A 23901-nucleotide genomic window follows, 5' to 3' on the forward strand; every position below is an offset into this window, starting at 1 on the left:
ACGGTGAAGATCTGAATGTGTTCAGTGAGGCAAGAAGGGAGCTGTGCAATTTGTGTGGAGTGACTGGAAACAGCTTTCTCAGTGCCCTTGAGTGCTTTTCCACCAGCGTGGCACATTCCCTTCATGAGGAATCTTGATTTACCCCATGTCTACATCATCTTCTTCATTTTACCATAGTCCAGGGTTTTAACACTTCCATTTGCAAACTTCCAAAGGTCTTGGTATAAGGCTGTGGAAGTGAAAGAGATCCTTTTTACCCACTTCCTTAGGGTTTATATATCTTCAACTCCCTCAACACTTGTTTTCATAGAATATTTGACTTTTTGTCACTTTCATGTGTGTTGCAAGCTCAGATAATGTGGGAATCTGCTTCCCAGTCAAGGGAGACCCAGCTCCTGGGACTTTATCTTAACTAGAAATGATCATCTGTGTTATTCAGAAACCTTTATGTAAATAACACTCCTGACACATATCTGCATAATTAGGGTCCCCCATGAATATGACATCCTGTGGCTTACAGTAAAGTATTAATTGATCTATGACATATTCTGAATTCCCACTGGAATGCAGTTTATGTCCAATGAGTTTCTCTTTGTTTTTGACTCCCTGCATTATATGCAGATAAATTCATCACAATCCTATTAATCAATGTTTCCTTCTAATGAAATATTACTCTTCAAAATCCATAGCAGGAGTAGCAAGAAGTACCCAGAGAGCTTTGTGCCCTCTTCTGCAGGGCATGTGTAATTTGCTCATTTAATAATGATTTTAAAATGTTTAAAATCTAAACAAAACAACAAGTTCCTACTCTTGTATTCAGGTGTGACTTATCCATCTTTCATGACGAGACAGGCATAATAATTATATAAGCCCTTGGGCCAGTATACATGAGCATTAAAGTGAATTATGACATGATCAGACTGCTAAGGAAAGCCACAGTTATTTTGCAGAAATGGGGCCAAATTCTACTCTCCTGAAACTGGTCATGATGCTACAGAAGTCAGCAGTTACCTTCCTGTGAAATTTGCTCTGTGCAGCCTAATGTAAACTTGGGATTTTAGCCCTGTCATACTGGTACACTCTGCTGCCAAGAAAACAGCACAGAAAAAAGATGATAATTTTTCAGTTTTACGTTGCAAGCACACCTCTAATGTTCTGTGAGGCAACGGGAAGAAAACAAGAGATGACTTGGATACACAGATTTAAAATACGTGTGGTTTCCAAAAGCACAGCATAAAGGGGGAAAGTGAGAGAATTCTACAGCTACAATAGTTTGACCAAAGATCAGAGAAGTCAATGGGAGTCTTTCCATTTTTCATTCAGTGAGATTTAGATCAGATCCCTTTGGGGACTCATAATGAAGTTTATTTCCATTATAAATATACAGTTGATATGTCAAATTTTACTACCATCATGAGAAAACGATTACACACAGAGTCACAGCCCAGCTGAAATTCACTTTAAAGAAAATTGCTGTAAGTTTCTATTGCCAAGTTTTAAAGGGAATGACATTTGACAAGAAAAACATTCATACTTCTTAGATATAATCACTAAATTGTATTCTTTCTGTGGTGATCAGTCTATTGCACTCATTAATGAGAAATCTGTCCCTCTCAAAAATTGATCCTTACTGACCTTTTCCATATCTTCTTCCTGATCTTAGCAGATAACTTGACAGGAGGAAAAAAAAATATATTTTTACACTAAAATAGCCAAATGCTAGCACAGCTTGGATAGGTGCACGAGCTGCAACCAACTAATTTTGAAGTAAATTTTTGCTTGTCTTTTTCAAATTTGCTCCCTTTTTTTTTGCCTTCTAGTGAAGGCAAAGCATTAATGCAAAGGTAATGACTTTTTTATGATCATAAACTAGACTGTCTGATTTATGGCTTTCTTTCTCTGGGTGTTACATTGATGTTAACCATATCCTAATTTGGGATCAACCACAGCTTTTGTGAAGACCTCAGTACTTAAAAAATGAACAAACTCAACCCAACATGTTATTACACAGGAAATTGGTATGGAAGAGAGCCTTTGACCATATTTACATCAGAATCGATTCTTTCCTGTTTGAAAAATGAAGTGATTGACACACTTTTATCAAGCACTCAAAACTCAGAATTTTCAACCGTTTCTACTCATTATGAACATAATTTGGTTTTGGTGGGTGGAATTCTCATTAGTCTCTGAGCTGGCTGGCATGTTTTGATAACTGAAAAACAAAGTAAAAATCTCAGCAATGTGAAAGCCAGTTTGTTTATTTTCCCAAATGACCCTATTGAAATTGTCTTCAAATTAAAAACATTCTAATACATATTGATAAGTTTCACATGCCCCTCACTTTGAGGGATACCAGTCATTCTGACTCTAAATCATTAAGCTCTCCCTATATTTCATATTCTCCCATTACTGTATTCATTGACAGGTTGTAAAGAGGATGTAACAGACTGAAGTCTAAGAAAGAAATAAAGTAAAGAGATGAAGGAATGTTTTTTATCTGTCTGTCTCCTCAAGTCTTCAGATGGTGACTAGATGCCTACAGATAAGACTTTTCTTAATCAAGGAGTTAGAGAATTCTGCAGTTAAATGACATTGAGTGAGTCATAGAGGAGATCAGATCATCTTCAGTTGTTAGAATTTGCATCCCTCTGAATACAGATAATAATTTTTCCAGGAGTCAAAGACCACATCTTTCTAAATCAGTTATTTTGGTGGGAAGAGGAGCTTCAGGGCTCCTATGTGTCATTTTCAAAGGTCCTAAATGTTAGAGTTGACCCAGGACAATGCGACAGAAGCCACTGGCTGAAATTCTGTCTCCAGTGAGCCCAAGGGGGAGTCTGAATTCAGTGTGGCCATGTTACCACCCAGGGTGTCGGTGGGAAAATTGCCAGTCTAAACCAAGGGAAAGCAATATATTTAACCCCAGGAAACAAAATAGAAAAAATATTCCAGTCCCCAGTCCCTCATCTCCCCAGAGAGCCTCCACCCCCCAAGCCAGAGATATGAACCAAAAGGAGAGTGCCATCAGATCTACAGGTCTGTCAGGGTGAGAGGTGTTTGGGGCAAGTCTCAGCAGAAGACATCTGTGAGGCAGGGAGGTCTTTTTATTTTTCTAATACATAAAATGGGTAACTGAGTGTAGGAAATGGGGGGCTGCAGCCATGAGACACGAAGGCAGTGAGAAATTGCAGAAATTGGACAAAACGAAGTTCATCAGTGGGCTCACAAAATCACAGAATGGTTGAGGTTGGAAGGGGGCTCTGGAGGTCACCATGTCCAGCCCAAACTCAAGCAGGGTCAGCTAACTTAGGCTGCCCAGGGCTGTGTGCAGACAGTTCCATTCCACGGAGACATCCACGGGCACACTGCAGCCCTCACTGGCACCACTCAGGGATGATTCCATCAGACCTTTCCCCCAGGTGCAGACCCTTCCCCAGCTCCCTCAGTACTGCTGTTTCTCATTCATTAATGGATCTCCCACGAGGAATTTCTTGACGTGCAGGTAGCTCATAAACCCACAGTTTTTATGGGAGTCAGGGCAGAGCTTAATTCTAGTTACAGGAAACAGGAGGAAGAAGGGCAGACTTGTGAGCTGTTTTATTGTAATTTAAGTAGGCTTCTAAGATACAAGGAGCTGGCAGAAATGTCAGAGGTTACAAGGAGTTTCCATACAATTGCAAATCCATATTTCTCCATCCTCGTGCACAACATGGGAGAAGAGCAGCTAGGGGTAAGTGGCAAAACCAGGAGAAGGAAGAGAGCTGTTAGCTGGCTCTGGTTTGTTTCTCCCTCTTATCAGATCTCAATTTTGCAGCAGCAGCTTCCACAGCAAACTCCTTTCCAGCCTGACTCCCTGGAGATGGAAGTTTCAGACACAGGAGAGCAGCTAAGGAGGCAGAGGAGCAGCTTTTTCTGTCTGCAGCAAACTGTGTGGGATCCCTCCATGGCACAGCTTGATTTCCTTTGCCTACAAGCCCAACAGGTTCCCCAAGGAGATAGAATATTTGCTTAATTTGTCTTTTGTTACCAGGTGAATCCTGACAAACATTAAGACTGCACTGTGATTCTTTGATGGGCACCTGTCTGTGTTTTTTTTCTAATTGGTCAAGATTTTCTCTGCTGGATATGTATTTCAAACTGCAAAAGAAATCAATACCCTACCCAACTATTTTATGCTTGTAGACATCCCAAAGGATGTCACTGAATGAACTGAAGTAATTGGGGCCATACTGACATAACACAACACAATTGCTCTACTGAGATTGTTCCAGTTTTACATCCACTTATGTACCACCACAGAAATCTGTCCACTGTTAATATTTTAAATTATTAATTTTTTTTTTTTTGCTTGACAACCAGCTTTTCCATCATTTTAGATTATATTTCCTGTTTAATCCATCCTGGGTACAATTGTCTGTTCTTTTCCTTGCAGTTCCCAGGGCAGATGGAAGAAAATGGGCATCAGTTTAGATTGTCTGTGCCAGGAAATATATAATAATGCCGTCATTCTTAAGACAACTCTGCAGCAGCAGGCTCAGACAGCTACAAAGTGGAGCACATGCATGGATTTGTCATCCTGTCTTACTCTTAAACAACATTGGCTTCTTTGTCAATTGTGAGGAAACAGGGGGAAAGCCCCTTGGAGATGAGCCACACGTTTATTTGTTCCTGAGCTCTGATAGCAATGTTGGCTGCAACACAATCCGTTTTTTTTTTTTTTTGAGGTGAGCATCTTGTGCAACTTGCTCAGAAAAGTCAACAGATGTGTTTGACAAATGCACTTTCTTGACACAAGTTGACTTGTGACACCCAAGGGCAGGATGTGTGTGACAGCAGAAATCCAATGTTCCAGACAGACCAGGAGTGCTGTTACCTGCTCCCTACATCCCCACTTCTGGTGTGAAAAAAAGCCATCACCCATGGTAATGATCTGTGAGCAGAAGTACCCTATCACACCACTGGCACAGAGTGAAACAAGCCTTGGGGAATATGTGAGCAGAAACTTCCTTTTCTGCTCTTCTGCACCAATGCCCACCAATCCATGGTGGTGGACATCTGATGTTTCTATTCAAACTAATGATTTAGTAAGGCTGTGTCTTTTACCAAGTGAGTGTGGTGGGTGCTTCTGAGAGGGGACACTTTGCTCCACCTCCTCCTTTTTCACAATACTCAGAACACGAAGAGAATCACTTTGTCTCATGGACAAGTACAGGCTCCGTGGACCTAAAGTCCTACTGGAGCCCACAGCCTCTCTTTCCAGAGAGCCAGTGGGAAGAAGGTGCCTTCAGAGCTATAGATTTTTCAGGTTTTCTGCCTTCATCAAATATTTGGGGGATATCATGAAAATATTTATTTGTAACTGCAAAGGGAGATGCCTTTTCCTGGTAGATGCTCTGTTTCTCAGGCCCTGTAAGAAATCTGGAAGATGTCATTTAGGTGGATGCATTCCCCATCCTTGCCTGTGCCAGAGGCTGGGCCATCCACACAGAGTTTCAGTCTGGTCAAAAGGGCACACAAGCAGCACCTGAGGAACTGTACTTGCACTGAGACAGACACACAGCCTATCCAAGCACTTCACGAGGGGGATGGTAATATTTTTAATGCCTCCCAGCAAGCACATGTTAAGAGGTTTGGTAACCCAATATTAATTCTGAAATGTACAGACACATCTGTGTCAACCCCTAATGAGAAAGTGTCTCTGAAGCACTCCAATAAAACACCTGCAGCCTGTGTGACTTTTGTGTTGCCTTTAGATAAACACATGCTCCCTCATGAGAGCAGCCTCGCTGTTTAACTTGATGTACTTGCAGATCATGGAGTATGAAAATGGATATTGGTAAAATCAGGGCTGCAAGTCCTGATGGCAAAACACATTTCCTTTAAAAAAGGAATGTCACAACTGATGGATGACATCTGATTGAGTGACACACTTCCACACGCATTAGCACATGCTTTTCTCAAAGTAGAATGACTTCATTTTAAGGAAAATCTCCACAAGGGAAGGGAAGGAGATACACCCCTTCCTTTTTGGTGCATTAAGAAGGATTGAGACTCTCCTACTTGTTTCTTGAATTTCAGCTCCCTTTAAAATCAAAAGCAGCACTAAATGTCCATTTCCAGCACTCCTGAATCAAGCACTCCTGAATCATTTCCAGCACTCCTGAATCAAGGGAGGGTTCTGTTGCTGATGTCCCCAGCAAGAGTGCCCAGAGCTACCAGAGAACCCTGTAAAGCAGCTGAGGTTAATTGACAACATTTAGGCATAATTCAGGCCATCTCATCCTAAAAAAGAGCCCAGAATAAACCTCATCAACTGCTGCTTCTTCCTGTCCTGGACCCCCACAGCAAAGTGCCACTGGAACAGTCTGTGGTGCTCCAGAGCTCCCTCCCGCCAGTTCCTCAGCTGGCCCGAGCCTCCCTGTAATAGATTAAAATAAATAATGATGATATGGAATTAATAGCTAACTAATGAAGGTTTAGAAAGACCAGCAAAATCATCCCAGAGCTAAGAAGCTTTCCACAGCTTAGGTTTGAAGAAATGTTGACACATGAACAAGGTTCTAATCCTCCTGTATCCCATGCTCAGTCTCAGTGAGAGGAACATACCTCTGCATCTCTCTTCTCTTCTGGATTTTATAGCTCTCCTCATTAATCTTGTGTTTTCCCTTGGGTGAGTCCAGCTCTGTTACCATTCAGCCTCAAGGCTGGGACCCTGGAAAATATCTTCTGAATTTTCAACAGGTATTTGTCTCCCTCATCACAGCTCTTATTCCTCTCTTCCCTTAGGAAACATAACTCATTAAAGATCAAGAAGAGCTTAACTCAAATATAGGTTTTATTTATAGAGTTTCCCCTTCCTCTCCCTCCCCATCTCCCCTTCACTTTGCTCAGTGTATTTTATTTTCACCAGCTGCACTATCCTCTCAAAAACAACTTTCCAGCTCTGTAGCTCCATCAATGTTAAAGGAGTTATCCTGCATTCACAGCAAGAGTAAAGATCCCAGGTTTATACTTCTTTATCATTTAACCAGTAAAAGCTACAATTTACAGCTTCTGCAATCTTTCAAGCATTCCTTAATAAGGAGTACTTATCCTTGTCAAAAAAAGGTAACCTTAGGATTATACAAGAATAAAACTTTCTTTTGTTTTTTTCTTCCAGGTGTCCATATGTCTGCAATGGGGAATCTGGCCAGCTCACAGAAACTTCCTCTCCTCCAAGAACTGCATACTGAGGCAAATTCCCAGCTTATTAAAAAATAGTTGTGTTATTTTGCCATCTTGTTTGTTCTGCAATTCCTCTGTATACTTCCTCTCTCTCTCTCTCTGTCTCCCTTATTTTTTTTAATTATGCCGCTGGCTTTTGGAGGAAAAAAAAAAATAAAGGAAATGGAAAAGAAAAAAAGCCAAAAAATTTTAAAATATATCTTTATTTTGGGCTGTATGTCACTTCCAAACTTCTGTAGGAATTGATAGGAACATCCCAATATTCTGATGCTATTTGTCCAGTGAAGAGCTGTTTGCATGAGGAACTACACAGAAGCTTCCAAAAAACCCCTGAAGATCTTAAAGTATGTTATAAAGGTTCTCTTCAGCTTCTGACAGAGTGCCTTAATTTCACTGCTACTGATGTCTTTTCCAAAGTAAATGAAATCAAAACTGGAATGGCTAAATGTTGAGTAACACTGTTCCAGAGTGTAATGTGGTCCAAACACTCAATTTCAAAGTTTAGCTTAGTTGTTTTAGTTTTCCTGAATGATTCCTAAGACAACTTTTCAGTTCAGTGGTGGGGTTTTTTTGGTTGTTTGGTTTCTTTTTTTACCCCATCTTATAACTTCTTAGATTTTGAAGGTAAAATCCAGTTATGTTGAGATCTGGGAAACTGCTCCTTCAAAATAAAGGAAAATGTCAAAATAAAGGAAAATGTTTTGGTCTGTGGCTTCTTTCATGGAGACACAAAACTGACCATAACAACATCTTTTTAGTTATACTTCATCCTTCATTATTTTTGAAGGAAAGGATTGACAGAATTCCTTATATCCTTTCTTCTTTAAATGATGCAAAAGTAGTCTAGAATTTTTTCTTAACATACACTTGTGACAAAATTGAAAAGACACACAAACACAAAATATTTAAAAAAAACTGAAAAGACAGTGCAATGTTTGTCGGTGAATCACCCAAATGGCACCCAGACTCCAACACAACATCGTTGCGTAGCTGTTTGAAACTTCACTTAATTGAATTTTGCAATGCAGTTTCACAATGCCACTTTGTAAGGCTTCCTTTGTAAGAATCCAGTTCCTTAGTATGTAAAAACCCCAGTAAGGCTTTGGAGAGGAGGAGAGGGGGGTTTCAGCTCTGCCTGCTCCTGGCTTTTCACCATCTCTCCCTTCTCCGTGCCGCTGGCGCATCGATCGCGCGCATCGCGGGCGCGATGGAGGGAGGGATTGCGCCTCCCAGTCCTGACACATTGTTATCCTTTGACATCACACAGAGGATGAACCCACAGCCCCGTTCAGACACCCACGGCCCCTGGTGCCTCCTCAGTGCTCAGTGCTCACGGTTTTAACGCGGCCTCTGCGCTTCTCCTGTCCTGCCACGGCAGAGCCGCAAAGGCTCCGGCTCTCTGGCACAAATCGCGCTGTTTTGGTAAACTTTTCAACCCTCCTGCCAGGCTGGGATGCTGAGAGCTGGGAAGAGCTCGTTATGCCTTAATGGCCTGAGTGGGTCCAGCGTAGGGCTGGGAGAGCAAGTGTTTATGGAAGGATGAAAAAAAAAAATAAAAAAAGGTTTTTATGGAGGAAGGTATGATGTCACCCGGACCACAGCCTATTTCTGGAACTAAGCTGTGAAACCCATGATACATTTTGACACATAAATGTTGCCAAGGAAAACTGATAATATGATTGTTAATACGGTCACAGCCAACTGTTTTTCAGATAAGGAGTTAAACTCTTCTATGCAAGACAGTATTTGTGGAACGTAGCACCTAGTCATTCCATGCTTTCATTGGCTCTGGGATTACTTATATCATATTTAAATAAAAGGACTAGATTATTGGGTACCATAAGAACAATGCATTGCTTATGGCCTTGCAGCGTTTATCTTAAGTCAATACAAAAGTTTTGAGTTCTAAAGCCTATGTCAAGGGCAGTGAAACAAGGGCCACATTCAGTGAACTAGTGATTTGTTTATTTCTTAATGCACATTTAAGTATCTTATTTGGGGACTCAGATATACTTAAATGATTCAGTTAAATACAGTGTAATTAAAAAAAAAAAATGTGCCTGTCTGAGGAACCAAATCTGATAGAAAATATTAAAAGTTATTATGTGCAATTTGTTCTAGATAAGGCTAATGATCAAACAACTTCCTCATCTCTGCCACAGCACAATTTCTCCTGAGACAGAGGTCCATTTTTGCATCCTTCATATGAGCTTTGTTCCTGGGAGTTTGACAGGGCTCCACAATGTAATTATAGAGCGATTAGGAGTAAGTAATACCAGAAAAGAAGAGATACTTTATAAGTGCAGGTATGGAAGGGAAGGGATAGGTTCAGATATGAAACAGAGAGAGACACTGTAGCCCAGAGACATGAAAACTGCTCAGAGGGGCTCAGGACAGAGGCAAAGAGTGACAGCCAGGACTCAAGGTGTGCAGGGAACAAGTGGAGCACTGAAGGGTGAAGTCTGGGCATGAAAAACATGTAGAACATCTCTGCCACCTGCAAAAAATGCAGGCAGGCCAGAGTTTAAAAGATGTTCAGGTGACCACTTAGGAGTTTCAGAGAACCAGAAGTCTCCCTGAGCCTTAGACTTATGTTCTCCTCAAAAGCTTATGATGTCCTTTGTTTCCATATTTACAGGCAGACACTTTTAAGTATAAGATTATAAAATGGTGTCATTATTTAAATCAATACTTTCTACTCCTTAAATTCTGAAATTTCTGATTGCAATGAAATAAAATTATTTTTTTATCCTGGTTTGTAGTAGATCCCTGCAGTTCATTTGCAGCTATGGCCAATTTACTCTCTTATAGAAAGAAAAATCGGTCTCTGGTTGAGTGTTTCCTTCAAACACAGAATAATGTCTCTTTCCTGCTGACCCTCCCCTCTCCCAGTGTGAGAATGGAGTGAGTGAATTTGGCCACGAACCTGCTGTGCTCCTGACTTTGATGGTGTCTGAAGGTCCATGAACAATTCAGTTGGGAGTGATTTGTGCTGGTGTTATTTCCATTTCCCCAAAATCAGCTTTCCTGACATGAAGTGATGCTGTGCTGTCCCTGGAGTGGGGTGCAGGGTCATTGGAGGCTGGGTCTCTGTGTCCAGACCCCGTCTGGTGGTGCCTGTGCAGAGCTACCCTGGCTGTGGTGTTTTCCCAGCTGCTTTCTTGGCTTCCAGCAGCAGCTCTCCGTGTTCAAGTGTCTGTAACACACGATCTCCCCACGGTGGGAAGCGTGATGGTGTGATCAGTGAGCTCCATCAGATGGTGCTGAATGTAGTTAAGGAAAATAACATCTGAGAAAGGATCACTTCTACCTCCTTGAGCCCAGTTCTTTCTGCCAGAAAGTCTCTTCCCAGGTGTCTCTTCATATTGCCCAGCAATGCCTGCAGGGCAGCTTGTCTTTGACTTCCCCTGCTTCGTAGATCATATCACACCATTTTACTAAGCTAGCAGAAAAGTCTGGAGCCTGCTCTCCTCTGATTCCCTGCCTTGAGCCAGAGTTTCAAGTTGTTTTTCCAATGTGCACTGATTTATCTTTTCCTTCCTCAAGTAGCAATTTCCCAAATAATGGGTTGGGGTTGAGTGGCAGCATGGAACTGGGTGGCCAGAATAATTTTTTATATATTATTCCTCCTTTTTGAAGACAGGACATGAATTCCAGAGGACTGAGGACTGCTGCCAGCTCAGCATCAGCTCAATCCCGACCTTCACTGCGTGTTGTTCGCCCAAGTGCAGCAGAGTGCAGCCTTGCCTGCTGGAGTTTGGATTTCTGTGTAATTGCTTCCCATGTTACTGAATTTACAAGGTCGAATTACACACCCTGGCTTCAGCAGGGACCTTTCCATTGGCATGGTGCCAATCTGATGGCCATGCGTCTCCCTTTCAATAAGACCCAGGGGACCAACTCACCCACCCATGTTCTTGGGCCTCCTGTCTCCTCTAGCTGGAGACCTCCTAGTCTAGGAGATTAATTGAGGTCTTCAAGTGTTGAGCCTATAGGAAATAGAAAGACTTGGGCAGAAGTTTGTCCAGATGAAGGCAGAACTTACTAAAGGGAGCAGGGCATGGTCATTTGGAAAGATTTAATTATATATTCAGTGAGGAGGTTTAACTGGGGACAACGCAGATAATCCTGTGATGTAGAGATGGAAAATTTGCATTTATACCCTGAACATCAACTGTTCCTGCCAGTTGTGGGAATTGTAACACTTGTGGGAAACAGGTGCTTGCTCGCTCCAGTGTTCACAGAACTCTCTTCCCCACAAACCCCTCAGTTTGCAGAGAAAAAGCTGTTTGTACATAAAGAACTGTTACGCATGTTTCAGATTCTTAATGTCTATGAAGTTTCAATTACCCAGTAAAGGAGGAAAAAGGAAAAAAAAGAGCATCATGAGTATCATGTGACCAATTCATTTAAGAAATTATATGGCCCCTCAACACTTGGGGATCTGTGTGTATCTGGCCCTGCTATGCTTGTTTTCCTCTCATTACTGACCTCTTTGTACAGATGCGGACTGAGAAGTGAAAAGATGAAACACTGTGTGACAGCCAAGCAGGGAAACTGTGGCTGAGTTATGGAGAAACTCACATTTCCCAAGGATTAAGCACTGAAAGCCATCTGTAGGTGACAGAGGAACCAGGCAGGGAAAACCCCAGCCGTCTGCAGAAAGTCAGAGATAAGGGAAACATCTTAAGGACTCGTGTAAAGGTAGAGTGAACTGGTCTCGCTGTGTGATTAAATGATTCCCATCAGCCACGGTGTCACAAACAGAAAACATGTGGGCATTGCTGCCATTCCTCAGCCCTCAGCAGCCTGCTCTCCTCCGTACTTCTTGAGAGTCCCACCTCTCTCTGAGGCACTTGCAGAGTTCACAAAATCAGCAGGAATTCAGGTTGGTCACATTTGCCTTGAGAATTACAAGAATTACATTACATTACGTAAGGGATGCTAGGGAAAAAATTCGGAAGGGAAAAATATAGTAAAGCAATCCCAAATATTAGTCTGGCATCTCCCCTTGCTCCCTCTCTCTTGGGATATCACATGGTCAGCAGGGCAGACAGCACCATGGACTCAGCATCCACCTCCACCAGGAGGGTGGGAGTTGCTGTTAGCAGCAGCTGTTTCCAGAGTGGGATTTTTCTTGGATGGAGAGAGTGTCTGCCTTGGCAGTGCCTGATCTGTGGGAAATGGCTCTCCACCACCCCCATCTCCATCCTGCACCTGTGCCAAGGGCCAATTCCATCACTTGTGTGTCCACAACCTAAAAACCAGGTGAGGGCCACAAGCAAGGAGGAAACAGAAGTGTGGGTGGGGCTGGAGGAAGATGGACAGCACTGGACACCAGAACAGTGGTGCTGAACCCATTAGCAATAATAAACTAATTTTCTTTGCCCAAACCACCATTAGTAAAGTGGTTACCACCAGGCAGTCCCAAAAGGAGTGATTTCTTTGGGACAACATGGTCAGACCATGTGTTGGTGGGGGACACTGCTGACCTGAGGCCTCTTCCCAGGTCTCACCCACAACCCACACAGAAATCTCTTCCTCCATGTGTTCGGAATTCCAGCACTTCATTTCAAAGGCAATGCCAGCTGAGAGCAGGTTTCTGTTCCATGGCAGTGTGGGGATCATGCTGCTTTCTTGTGGCTGTGGATGGTGACGGAGAAAATAATTCGATAAGTCTGCAGAATGTTTTTATTGTCATGTCAACAAAATATTTTCTGCCTCCACAGACTGTGGAAGTACTTAGCATGCAGCATCCATCCAGTTTTGGAAAACACTTGAAAACCACCGACAGAATCTCACTATTCCTTTTTTTAGCTCCATAATGAAAAAGCAAACAAGAAATATGCTGATTCCCAAAATGAACTAATTTTTTTTTTCTGAAGCAATTTAATTTTTTAGCTTTGATCTGATACCAGAACCCAAAGGACTTACTTGCTATTTCTAAATAATGAGTCTAATGTTTATGCTCTGAGCCTGAACTTTTCTGGTTTTGGAAAAAATGTGACTTTACATAAAAGTCCTTTGATTAAGAGATCTGCAGTCAGAGGAGTTTTCGATACAATAATGAAAAGGCCTTTCAGATCGCTCACTCAAACACTGCTCAGCACGATATTACTCAAGAAGGGAAGAAGCCGACAGAACAATCACACTATTAGTCTTTGCCTTGCCAAGTGTTGTGTTAGTCATATTCCTATGGTAAAATCTCCCAGAAGTGGCTAAGAGAAGTCTTACACTGCATGGAGCAATGCATGCCTGCAAATGCACCCTGACCTGGGTGGTCTGTCACCCTGGCTCTCTCCTTTGATTGTTATTTAACCCTGTTTCATCGAGGCTTTAGGAGTTGATTGCTGTACAGAGGGAAAGTGTTTGGAGGAGAAACAGAGGCTATTTCCTCCTGCTATGGTCCAAATTCCCCTGCAGCAGGGATGGTACCTACAGCACGCTGCACAGGCTTTTGTTCCCAGTAAGATCATGGCACAAAGCACAGCCCTTGCACAGTGAGATCCCATTCCCTGCCCCATCAGAGCACGCTGGCTGCAGTGCACCCACCTCTCCTGGGTGCCAGCAGCACCCAGTCCCTGGGCTCAGCCGAGCTCCTGCGAAGGTCACCCTGCTGTCCTGGTCCTGCTTCCCGAGACGTGGGATGGAAAGAGTGACTCTGGCACTTGCTAAGTAGGTTGAAGTTTGGAAGCCGAGTGCCTGTGTTATTTATGCAGAACTGACATGTCTCTTTGTCCTGAGCCATGTGGCCTAGATTCCAGCCCTTGTATCTACAAAACATTACTCATGTGCCCGCTCCTCCTGCAAGTCCTTGATTCCAACGGGATTACTCACATGTGCACGCATACCCAGGGCTCTGCAGAGCAGGGGCAAATCCTGCTGCCTTCAGCTGATTTACACTACCACTCTGGAGATGAAAATCTGACACAGGAGCAGCTCAACAGGAAGAGGAAAATCAACCTGATACCTCCCCTGTATTCTTCTTCCACATTCCCCTCTCCACTGTCACTGGGGCAGCCTGCAGGAGGGTCTGCTCCCCTCTGCTATCAGGGCATTGCTGCATACTAGGGGTTAAAATGAGAAAGCACTTTGGTTTTGTAGATTTATTGCTTTCCTCCTGCTATATTTGTAAAGCTCATCATTAAGGTCAGCCATCCCCACCCCTGCAGCTGTCTGTACATTTTTTTTCCTCTGGTTCTAGAGTTGTACTTTACTGAGGAAATTATAATTATTAAAACACACAAGGTCATGCTCTAGATGAACTTGGAAACAGTTCAAATATGTTTCAGGTTTGAAACTATGTAGCAGCTATGGCCAAGTGGTGAGTTCATAACAAAAGAATGGTTAATTTCACACTTCAGATAACATTTCCCCCGGAAAGCGGTAAAGCATATTGGGACAGGAATTATTAAAGGTCGAGAACACTGGAGACACATAATCAGTCATTAGTCCTGATAATTAGATATTAAAGATAGGCTCAGGGTGGGGGTAGAGTGGTTCTGCCTGAATGAGCCGGTGTGTGTTCTTACCTTTAAATCACTCTTTTAAAGTTTTTCAACTTCAGAAAGGCACCATGACATTGTGGACTTGATGTGGGACATCTCGAGAGCTTCCCCACAAGTGGCTCCTCTTCACCTGCTGCAGGTCACAATTCTGGTTGCATGCCAGCAGATAACATCATCAGGCCAGCACGAGAATTAAAATTCACAAACCGTATTCTGAAACAGCAGCAAAGAAAACATGCATGTGCCTCTCCCTGAGTTGCTTCCCCCTGTGCCTTGGGATGGCGGGAGGAAAGCAGTGGCAGATGTTTGTGGCCTCCCCAGCAATCTGCATCCAAGCTAATCACAGTTTGTCCCTTGCAAACTGCAAAAGAGATTTCCATACAACAGGTTTTGAAAGACCAAACCTCCTCTGTGCAGACAGCAGCCTGCTAGCCTGTGTGAGATTTGTGGCTAAACCAGGTTGATCTTGGTTGGTTTTCTTCCAAAACTGAGGCTGTGCCATGCAGACCTCCCCTACTCCATTAACCTGCATTTCGGTGTTGAGGCTTATCAGCAGTGCTTCCAAAAAAACCACTTAAAATAATATTTCTGTTAAACACAAAAAAGAACACCCCAAATCCCATGAACTATCTCTATCTTCCTGAACACTGGCATCCAAAAATCAGTGCTGGATGTTCAAATCCTCCCTCAGCAGCTTTCCACTGAAACAGCCACAGCCCAGCCCAGGTTGCCCACGCACCCTCAGCTGTGCCTGCAGGTCTCCAGCATCACCCTGCACCAGGGGAAAACGCTCAGTACAATCGACTTGTGCAGCTGGAGTTGTGAAAATCTACTCAAGAAGAAAATCAGGAGGTGACTGACTTTATGAGCACATCTCAGGGGCACGTGCTGCTGCCACCCACACGTCCTGCTGCCATGGCTGGGGTGTGACACTGCACTCTAGCCTGTGGCTTTGGGGAAATCAGTGACACCCCAGCTGCTGGGGTGCAGGGGAAAGGTGATGCTTTATCTGGGTTATTGCCCTAGCTAAGGGTCTTTTATTTTCTCAGCTGTGCACAGCTATGCACATGCCCACAGTCTGTCTTGGAATTGTGTCCCCGTGTTGGCTGTTCAGCTGAATGGCAATGAGGTCAAGAGGCTGAGCTTTACCTCTGAATTTTCCTTCTTTTCCAGGTATCATATTTTATTTATAATTTAGAAAGAACTTGCTCATGTCTTTGTGGGAAAAAAAAAAAAAAAGGAATGGCAGTGAGCATTCAACACTAGTTTCATTTTTCATCACCATTATCAAGGCTTGGATTTTACCTTTGGAATGTCCTTATCTCAAATGAAATCAAATAAGCACTTTGTGGCGGGGGTCCTACACTCCCTCCTCACTTCAGGGAGCTTGTGCAATGTGCAGCATTTCCCTCCCTGCTGCATGCTTGGATCAGCTCCCCAGAGCTGACACGTGCACACATCTACCCACAGGTAACGTCACGTGCACATGTGGCTGGTAACGTGCATTATTCATGCTCCAAGGTTTACACCTGAGCAGGCTCCCCAGCCCCTGGGTGCGGACAAGGACAGATGTGGCTGCTGTCAGACTCGTGGACAAGCAGCCAGGCAAAGTGTAAAACATGTAAAACCCCAGGCATATTTTAATGACCTTAGTGAGGCTCACGGCTGGACATCAGGTGGACTGAGCCCACCGAGTGACCATCCAGAGGAGCTGTGTGTTTGTGTGCCACAGAGTGGACAACTGCCCAGCTGGAGCTGGACAGCAGCCTTGGGCTTCCTAGAAAATGTGGATGCAGACACCTGATCTTCTGCCAACCCTTTTGCAAACTTGCAGACTGAAAACTTGCAAACAAAATGAGCTGGTCCCTGCCTCTGCTTCCACCACGTGGGGGATGGACAGAACGAGCCCAAACATGATGTCATCTGCTTTCTGTGGGGTGGGGAAAGCTCAGCTGAGTCCCACACTTGGATTTGGGAGGACTGGCAGCCCTCTGGATCCTCAGAGGCTTCCAGGGTTTCTTTTCATCCTGAACCTAATGTGTGACTGGCAGCAGAGTTCACAAGGATTTTCAAATGAACTTAGAGCAGTTTGCTCATGAGAATTTGGATCCTTGGCAAATAGCCCACAATAGCTGATATTTTTCCATTTTATGGGGGAGAGTGCTTACCAGTTATGTGTATTTTTTTAAATTGCCATAAACCAATATTTTATTTTAATGCTAATCCCTCTGCCTCCCCCTTGGAACCACATGCACTCTTTGGAAGGACATTTGTCCCTGTCTGAAAGACTCATGGGCTTTTCATGTGGGTGTCCTCACTGTCACTCCCATGTGTGGAGTCTGGCTGCTGGGTAACCTGAATGGAGCTGCCACAGCTGGCAAAATGGAAGGGTGGAACCTCTAAAACATGGGTTAATGACAGTGCAAATTCATAACTGATGGACCTGACATACCAAATGAAGAAAAAATAAAAGCCAGAAGTGTGAGGAGGAAGAGGAGGCCAAAGGCAGATTCCTTTCAGACGTGTTGCCATTTTCTGTCTTGACCAGCTGGCTGCACCTACTGCCCATCTGGATCCACACCTCAGTACCTGGGTGTTGTTGTCTGAGTAAATCCTGCTTCTTTTATCTTCTGTAAACACTGGGGCTAATATCTGCAATGTTCCACCCTCATTCGTTGAAGAATGTTCTGAAAATGAACCACTGAAGACCAAAGGCTTTAGAAATACCATGACCCAAAAGTCACCTCGAGTAAATCCATTACCTTGGATAGAGATACTGATGCCCCCTCAAACCCATTTTAATCAGTACCATTTCACTCTAATTTCTGTAATAGTTTGGAAGTATTGCTGGGAACTGCTCTAAAAGCTTTATTTTGCCTTTTTTTTTTTTTTTAACAGAGATTCAGCAACACGGAAACGCTTTGAGAATTTGCCTCATTTCTGCAAATTGTTCCTGCTGAGGCAAACAAACATTCAGAAAAAGCACCCTTCAGAACAGAATGTTTTGATTTTCCAATGAGAACAAATATCTTAACACTTGCCACCATCCTTAATGCCAGTCAAAAAAAAAATTAATGAAATTTCACAAACTTGAATGCAAACATAACATTCTGTCCCAAACAAGCTATTCTGTTGGTCTCAGTGCTAACTGTAAATTTATTTGCTTTCCAGCTTGCTAAAATATGTAAATCTTTTGTTTTCTTGGTTGATCCATTAATATTGTTTTATGAACTTGTCAGAGGCACTAACCAAGAAATAACAAGCAAACAAACAATGATCTTGTCTGGCCTTGCATGGAAAGCTGGAAAAAGCACGGATGAGTGAACTGAGTGGAAGTGTTGACTTCCACCACTCCAAACCCAGAGTGCAAGTGGGATGGGAACATGGGACCAGCTGGTCCAAAGAACAGCTTCAGCCACATGCTGACTTAACAATGCTGCTGCAGCTTCCAGAATGCTCCAGATGTGACAGGGATCAGAACTCACCCCTGTTATTTCAATGTATCGATTCTCAGTTTGTGAAAGTTGCTCTGAATCTGCTGTGTTGTTTCATCTCAGCAACAAGCAGGATTGTGTCAGTACAGCAACACAACTGCTAGAATCAGGGAGCTACCTAAAATAACCCTGGGGCAGTCATCTCTCTTCCAAAATCTGGGCTGGAAATTCAGCAGCATTCACTTGATTGGGAAAAGGTGGCTTTTTCTTGGGTTTCCCTGCGTGCCAGGAGCCAATGTGAAAGCCAAGCCTCACCCTGATTCTTACACACAGGTTGCTTTGTTAAACAATATTAACGTTTCACTCCATTGCTTTTCCTTCCGGAAGCAATGAACCAACTGCTCGAAGAGGAAAAGTTGTACAAACTTGTACCGACACACAACTTGCAGTGCAATTTGCAAAGCTTTCCTTCAAACCAAGGATTTCCCCCCTGACTTCACCAGGGCTCGTTTCATGTCCCTCCCCTGCACCACGTCCTTGGCAATTCCAAGGAATTCTTCACAATGATGGTGAGGAATTTTCAACATGTACAATTGGTGGCTCACAAGGCTGTTTTTTTCTGTTTTGTTTTAGGTTTTTGTGGAGTTTTTTTCTTTTAGTTTTGGTTTGGTTTTGGTTTTTTTTTAATTTCTACATATTTTTTGACATCTCACATTCCCAAACTGCTCTGTTGAAATTTGCATTTATGTTTCATGGTCACCTGTGGAAGATCCTTTCAGAAGACTGCACACAGAAGTAAAAGGGGAAAAATGGATGTATCTGGATAGAACCACAGATCCAAAGGAGAATGTTGCCTCCCTGCCTACCCTTTATGCAGCATTGCTCTCTTCAAAGAATTCCCCAGCCCCTTTGCAGCTTAAATTAACAAGTGTGCCTCGAGTCCACAAGTGATGTGGACACAAATCTGGTCTCGTGTACATTCTGAGAGCATGACCCTCTATTCATTGAAATTAAACTATTACAGAAAACAGTGCAAAGGAAGGGACACTCTAAGCCTGTTTATTTTGGTCAGGGCTGAAAATACCATTAGTCTGTAAAATGCTAGGCTACTGTCTGCTTTTAGAAGACCAGCTGGGTTTCCAGCTGGGCACGTAAAATGTTGGTCAAGTGGCAAGGACGGTACACTCCCATGGCTTCTTTAATTATTTCCTAATTTTACATTCATTGGAAGAGCAAGAGAGAATCATGGCAAAGAGAAAATGTCCAATGTGAGCTGACACAACTCTACCACTTCTCTATGGTCAATTTTGCATCAGAGCAAAATGAGTCAGTTTAACTCATTGAAGAGGTGCTGCTTGACATGTGGGACCAATTCAGAATCCAAGACAGGGAGCTGCTAGCTTGCTGTGAGAAAATAAAGCCCCATTTAAGTTAATGGAGTTACACTAATTTACCTCCATGGGGATTTGCTCCTGCTCTCAGAAGTATCAGCTCACAGTAGTTAATGGGTGCTTTGGCATGGATTTAGGAAAGCCTGGGTATTGTCCCGGTCAGTAGGTGGTGATATTAAAAATAAAACCAGGATAACATTGAACAGAGAAGCCATGATTTTAGTATTATTTAAGACATGCCATCTACAAGACAATTAGTCTATTAAAAATATATTAGGACTGGATTTCCCAGGTACAGTCTGGGTTGTGTCAGCCTGATGACTTCTAAGTGGGTTATGCACTTCATGACTTGTCAATCCATAGTCATTCTGCTGTTATAAACCTCTAAAATTGATCCAGTTAACTTTATCATTATCTAAAGAAAGAACCTGAGTGGCTGAACAAAGTGCTCTGAACTCCATGGCTCCATCCATCACCTCGTCCTAAGGACCTTGCTCTCTCTTGCTTCCTTGGAACTGGCTGTTGTTCAGAGAGAGATTAAACAGCATCTTCAAAAGCAAGATAAAAAGCAGAACTATAGGCTGTGCTCAGCAGCTTCCACCTCCCTTCTCTGAAGGAAAGAGGAATGGCTGGAGAGTCTGGGTTCTGCAGCTGAGCAAGGCAAGGGGTAGAAGAAATCTCAGCGTTGCAGTTACAACCGTGTTAAAAAGTGGGTGTTTTCAGGGGAAACACGGGAATCAGGTTTATCTGTTCACTGCCCCTGGCTGGGTTTCACAGCCATGTCCTTGTCCCTGCAGGAGCTGCTGAGACACCACCAGCTAACAAAGGGAATAACAAAGGGGCACCGTGTGCTCCTGCGGTCAGCCTGACCCTCCTTGGCTCTTTATCACTGTGTTAACCAAAGATATTTACTGCAAGGCAGTTCTAATACATCTAAACACTTCCTGCTGCCTGAAATGCTTTCTGTCAAATACAGTGGAGACAAGTGTAAAACTAAAAGAAATGCCTGAAGAAATCAGGAATTTCTAATGGCCTCAGGTATGGCCAGTCAGATAAGGTGCTCAGTAAGGTCTTGCATACTGGGAAGGGGTGTGACACTGAATACTGGATATTGATTAACACTGTTTGATGGGTGAAAAGGGAAATCTTTCATAAAGGGTCACTTCTGTCTATGAAAGAACAGCAGTAACATTTGTAAAGTGACTGAGAGGACAGCTGATGATGTATATTCACCAGTAAATCATATGATGGGCCTGCTTTTAAACAACACTCAATTAAATGGTGCTGCTGAGGACAGCCCCAGATGTGGGTAGTGTGAGACTGTGTGATCCTCATCACCTTCCCCTCAGAATGCAGGAAGCTGGTGCCCTGGTGGGTGCTGGACAGGCTGTACAGCAAATATTCCAGGCATTTACAGGCTCTGCTGTTCCTACAAGCATCAGTTCAGAGCACAGTACATTTCAATGCATTTAAAAGAAATAAAAAATGAGCAGGCACAGAAGCTTAACTGTAATTTCCTCCTTGCTGTCAAATTTTGGGGTTTGAATTTTGCCCAGCCCTCCCTGAGAAAGGGTGAGGCAGGCCTTGCTATGTCTGCCTGCTAAGACACTCTAGGAACTGGATTGCAGCTACTGCCTGGTTTTCTCTTTGATTTATATGGGCTCCTACAATAAAGATTAGTGTGTCTAAGGAGAAAATTAGGATAAGGTCTGAATTTTCCTTGAGTGTGCTGTTCAGTTAGCTAAATGACAAATAGACCTTCAGACACCTGTTAAATTGTGATATAAGTCAATAGCCCACTAAATTGCCCTACTGATTTCTTCTGCTGTTTGAACACCTTCCATTTTGGCTTTCCAGGATATTAACAGCCCTTGAGAAATACAGAATTCAGTTAAAAGCACCAATACTAGACCAAGGGCACACAGAAAAGATGTGCCTGAGGGATGTGTTCTGTCCTAAGCAAGGACAAAAGACTCCCAAGTCCTGCAGCAAAGGACGTCTCCAGGGATGTCCAACTCCACTGGAATCTTGCCTCTCCTTATCCAAAAACAACCATGAAATCCTGAGGGCATAACACAGAATTTCAGCTATTACATATTATTTTCATGTGTGATAATTGTTAACCTGGTTGCACGAGGCAGTTTCAGTATAAGATCCCAGAACTATTTCTTTCTGGTTCTTTCTGAGTGAATTATGCTAATTGTTTAGGAAAACCAGTATAAAAATACTGGTCCCTTGAGAGGTTGGGCTTTGTGTCAGTCTCAGGCAGAGTTCAAATAAAAAGTTGTGTTAGAGTTGTGCTTAGCAGTGGACATGCACTCTTATGCAATCCAAGTATCCAGGAGCAGAGTATTTTACTCTTTCAGTTTAGGGCACCTGTCCAGGAATTACATGTGAAATTAAATCCACTGGAGTAACTGATGTGCTGTTTTTGTTGGACTCGCAGGGAAAGATTTCGTCCAAGATTTCTCTTCAGACACAGAGATCAATTTTACTGATGGCTCCCTTGCAATCCTGTTCCATCTGAGCTGCAAACAGCTTTGTTCCTGAAGCAGGACCATGGGACAGCCTGAGCTGCACACACCAGTGGCACGGCTACTGCAGGGAAAGCCTCCTGTCAGCCCTGGATGCTTGCAGTAAGTGCTCTGCTGAGCTAAAATGGCAAAGAACCACTTGTTTCAGGGATGCTCTTGCAATTTGCAGTGGCTGTTTGACTCCTCCAGGGCTGCCATGGGGGAGGAAGGGATGTGGGAGGATGGTCACAGGGGGGAGTTGCCCCAGCTGATGCAGTTTGGGCTGGTGGTTCCAGGCAAAGGCAGGAGTGGTGTTACCACTGACAAATCATCCTGCACCATCTGGTAACTGGTTCTGGGTTTTGTTCAAGGGCCATTTTTAAAAGCCTGGCTCAGGTGACCTCTGATTTCACCCAAGCATGTTGGTTACATCCAGAAGGTGTGAAAACCATATTCTGCTGCCAGGATGGATGTGATCACCACTGAAGTCTGGGCAGCTGCCAGGTGGTCCCGAGTGATGCAGTGCAGTCTGTGCACTGCACTTTCCCTGGCAAGGTGAATGGGTGACCAAAGGGTTAAAGCACTTTTCTGGGGCTTTTCCTGCTCAATCTGCACCTGTCTGCCTGCACATACCTCAATGAGTGCCTGGGACATATAAATAAACTGCTTCCTGGCAGGTCATCTGAGATGGTGTAGGATGGCATGTTTTTATATCATTCCTTCCAGTCCTGGAGATATGAGCTGACCTAATCACTGAAGATAAGCAACATCAGCTCTGGTCAGTGTGGAGAGGAGAGACCTCCAAGACAAACACAGGTGCTCCAGGAAATGCCACTGCTGATCCAGCGCTGCAGACAACACTGCATGGGGCTCCTGGAGCATGGCTGAAACAGCAGCAAATCCCCTGGGAGAGCCATAAATCCCTGGGACTTCTCCTGGGAATGGGGTGTTAACTCTTGTGTGTGTGCTGTCATGTTGAAATTCTGCATGGGAGAGAGCTCCTGCTCTGTTCTCCTCCTCATGCACCAACCAACACATCAGTGTGACTGTGGTGAGCACTCTAAAGGCTTTCACCATCACTGCAGGGAGCTTTTAAGGGGCACATGTCTATCAGACAAACCACAATATGCATATTTATTTGGCTACCTAAAATACAACCTGTATCCTGTTGTACCTTGTGGCTTCTTTCCTCGCCTGCTAAAAAGGTGCACACTGTGCCTGGTACAAACCAGCCAAACCTGCTCCACCCTGGAGCTGGGTGAACATCAGCCCTGAATTTGTATTTCTGCAGAATGAACGATGATAGGAGTTTATTATTACCTCTAGAAATGATGTTGCAATATTGGTCAGTCACCACTAGCAACTGGGGTTGTAATGAAGTCATAATCCAAAGTACTGCTTTTTAATTCTCTTTGGTGGTTGGGTTTTTTATTATTATTTATTTTGTTTTGTGAGGGTTTTGGGTTTTTTTCTATTTTTTTTTTCTTCTGCTGGCAACTAATCTGGTATACAAATATCTGACCTTACTGGAACATTTGGGCAACTTATGTGTTATGAAGTCTCCTTCATTTGCTAAAGAAATGAATGTCGCAATTTTCCTGATTCTGAGAATACATCCTTCTGTGAATTAACATTTCACAGAAGCTGCACTTATGTGTTTTGGAGGAGGAAAAGATAGGAGAGAAAAAAAGAAGTGAAGAAGACATTAAAAAAAATCTCATAAATTGTCTGTAGTCCTCAGCAGACGTGTGAGTGAGAAGTGCACATAGTTTTGAATAAGGGAGCTGTGACAGTTGATTTCTCCACACATTAAAAAAAAAAAAATAGAGCT

The 23901-nt window shown here is 43.3% G+C and overlaps 1 long non-coding RNA gene across 1 annotated transcript; it reads right to left on the bottom strand.

Annotated features, from left to right (window-relative positions):
• Positions 1-11287: 11287 nt before the first annotated feature.
• LOC121350983 lies at positions 11288-13908 on the bottom strand. The gene is made up of 3 exons (XR_005954741.1): positions 13777-13908; positions 12717-12867; positions 11288-12127 (listed from the first exon to the last, which is right to left on the bottom strand). It is a non-coding gene; the product is annotated as an uncharacterized LOC121350983 (long non-coding RNA).
• Positions 13909-23901: the final 9993 nt, after the last annotated feature.

The sequence above is a fragment of the Pyrgilauda ruficollis genome, unplaced genomic scaffold (assembly GCF_017590135.1).
Source record: "Pyrgilauda ruficollis isolate IOZ18807 unplaced genomic scaffold, ASM1759013v1 scaffold16, whole genome shotgun sequence".
Classification (NCBI taxonomy): Eukaryota; Metazoa; Chordata; class Aves; order Passeriformes; family Passeridae; genus Pyrgilauda; species Pyrgilauda ruficollis.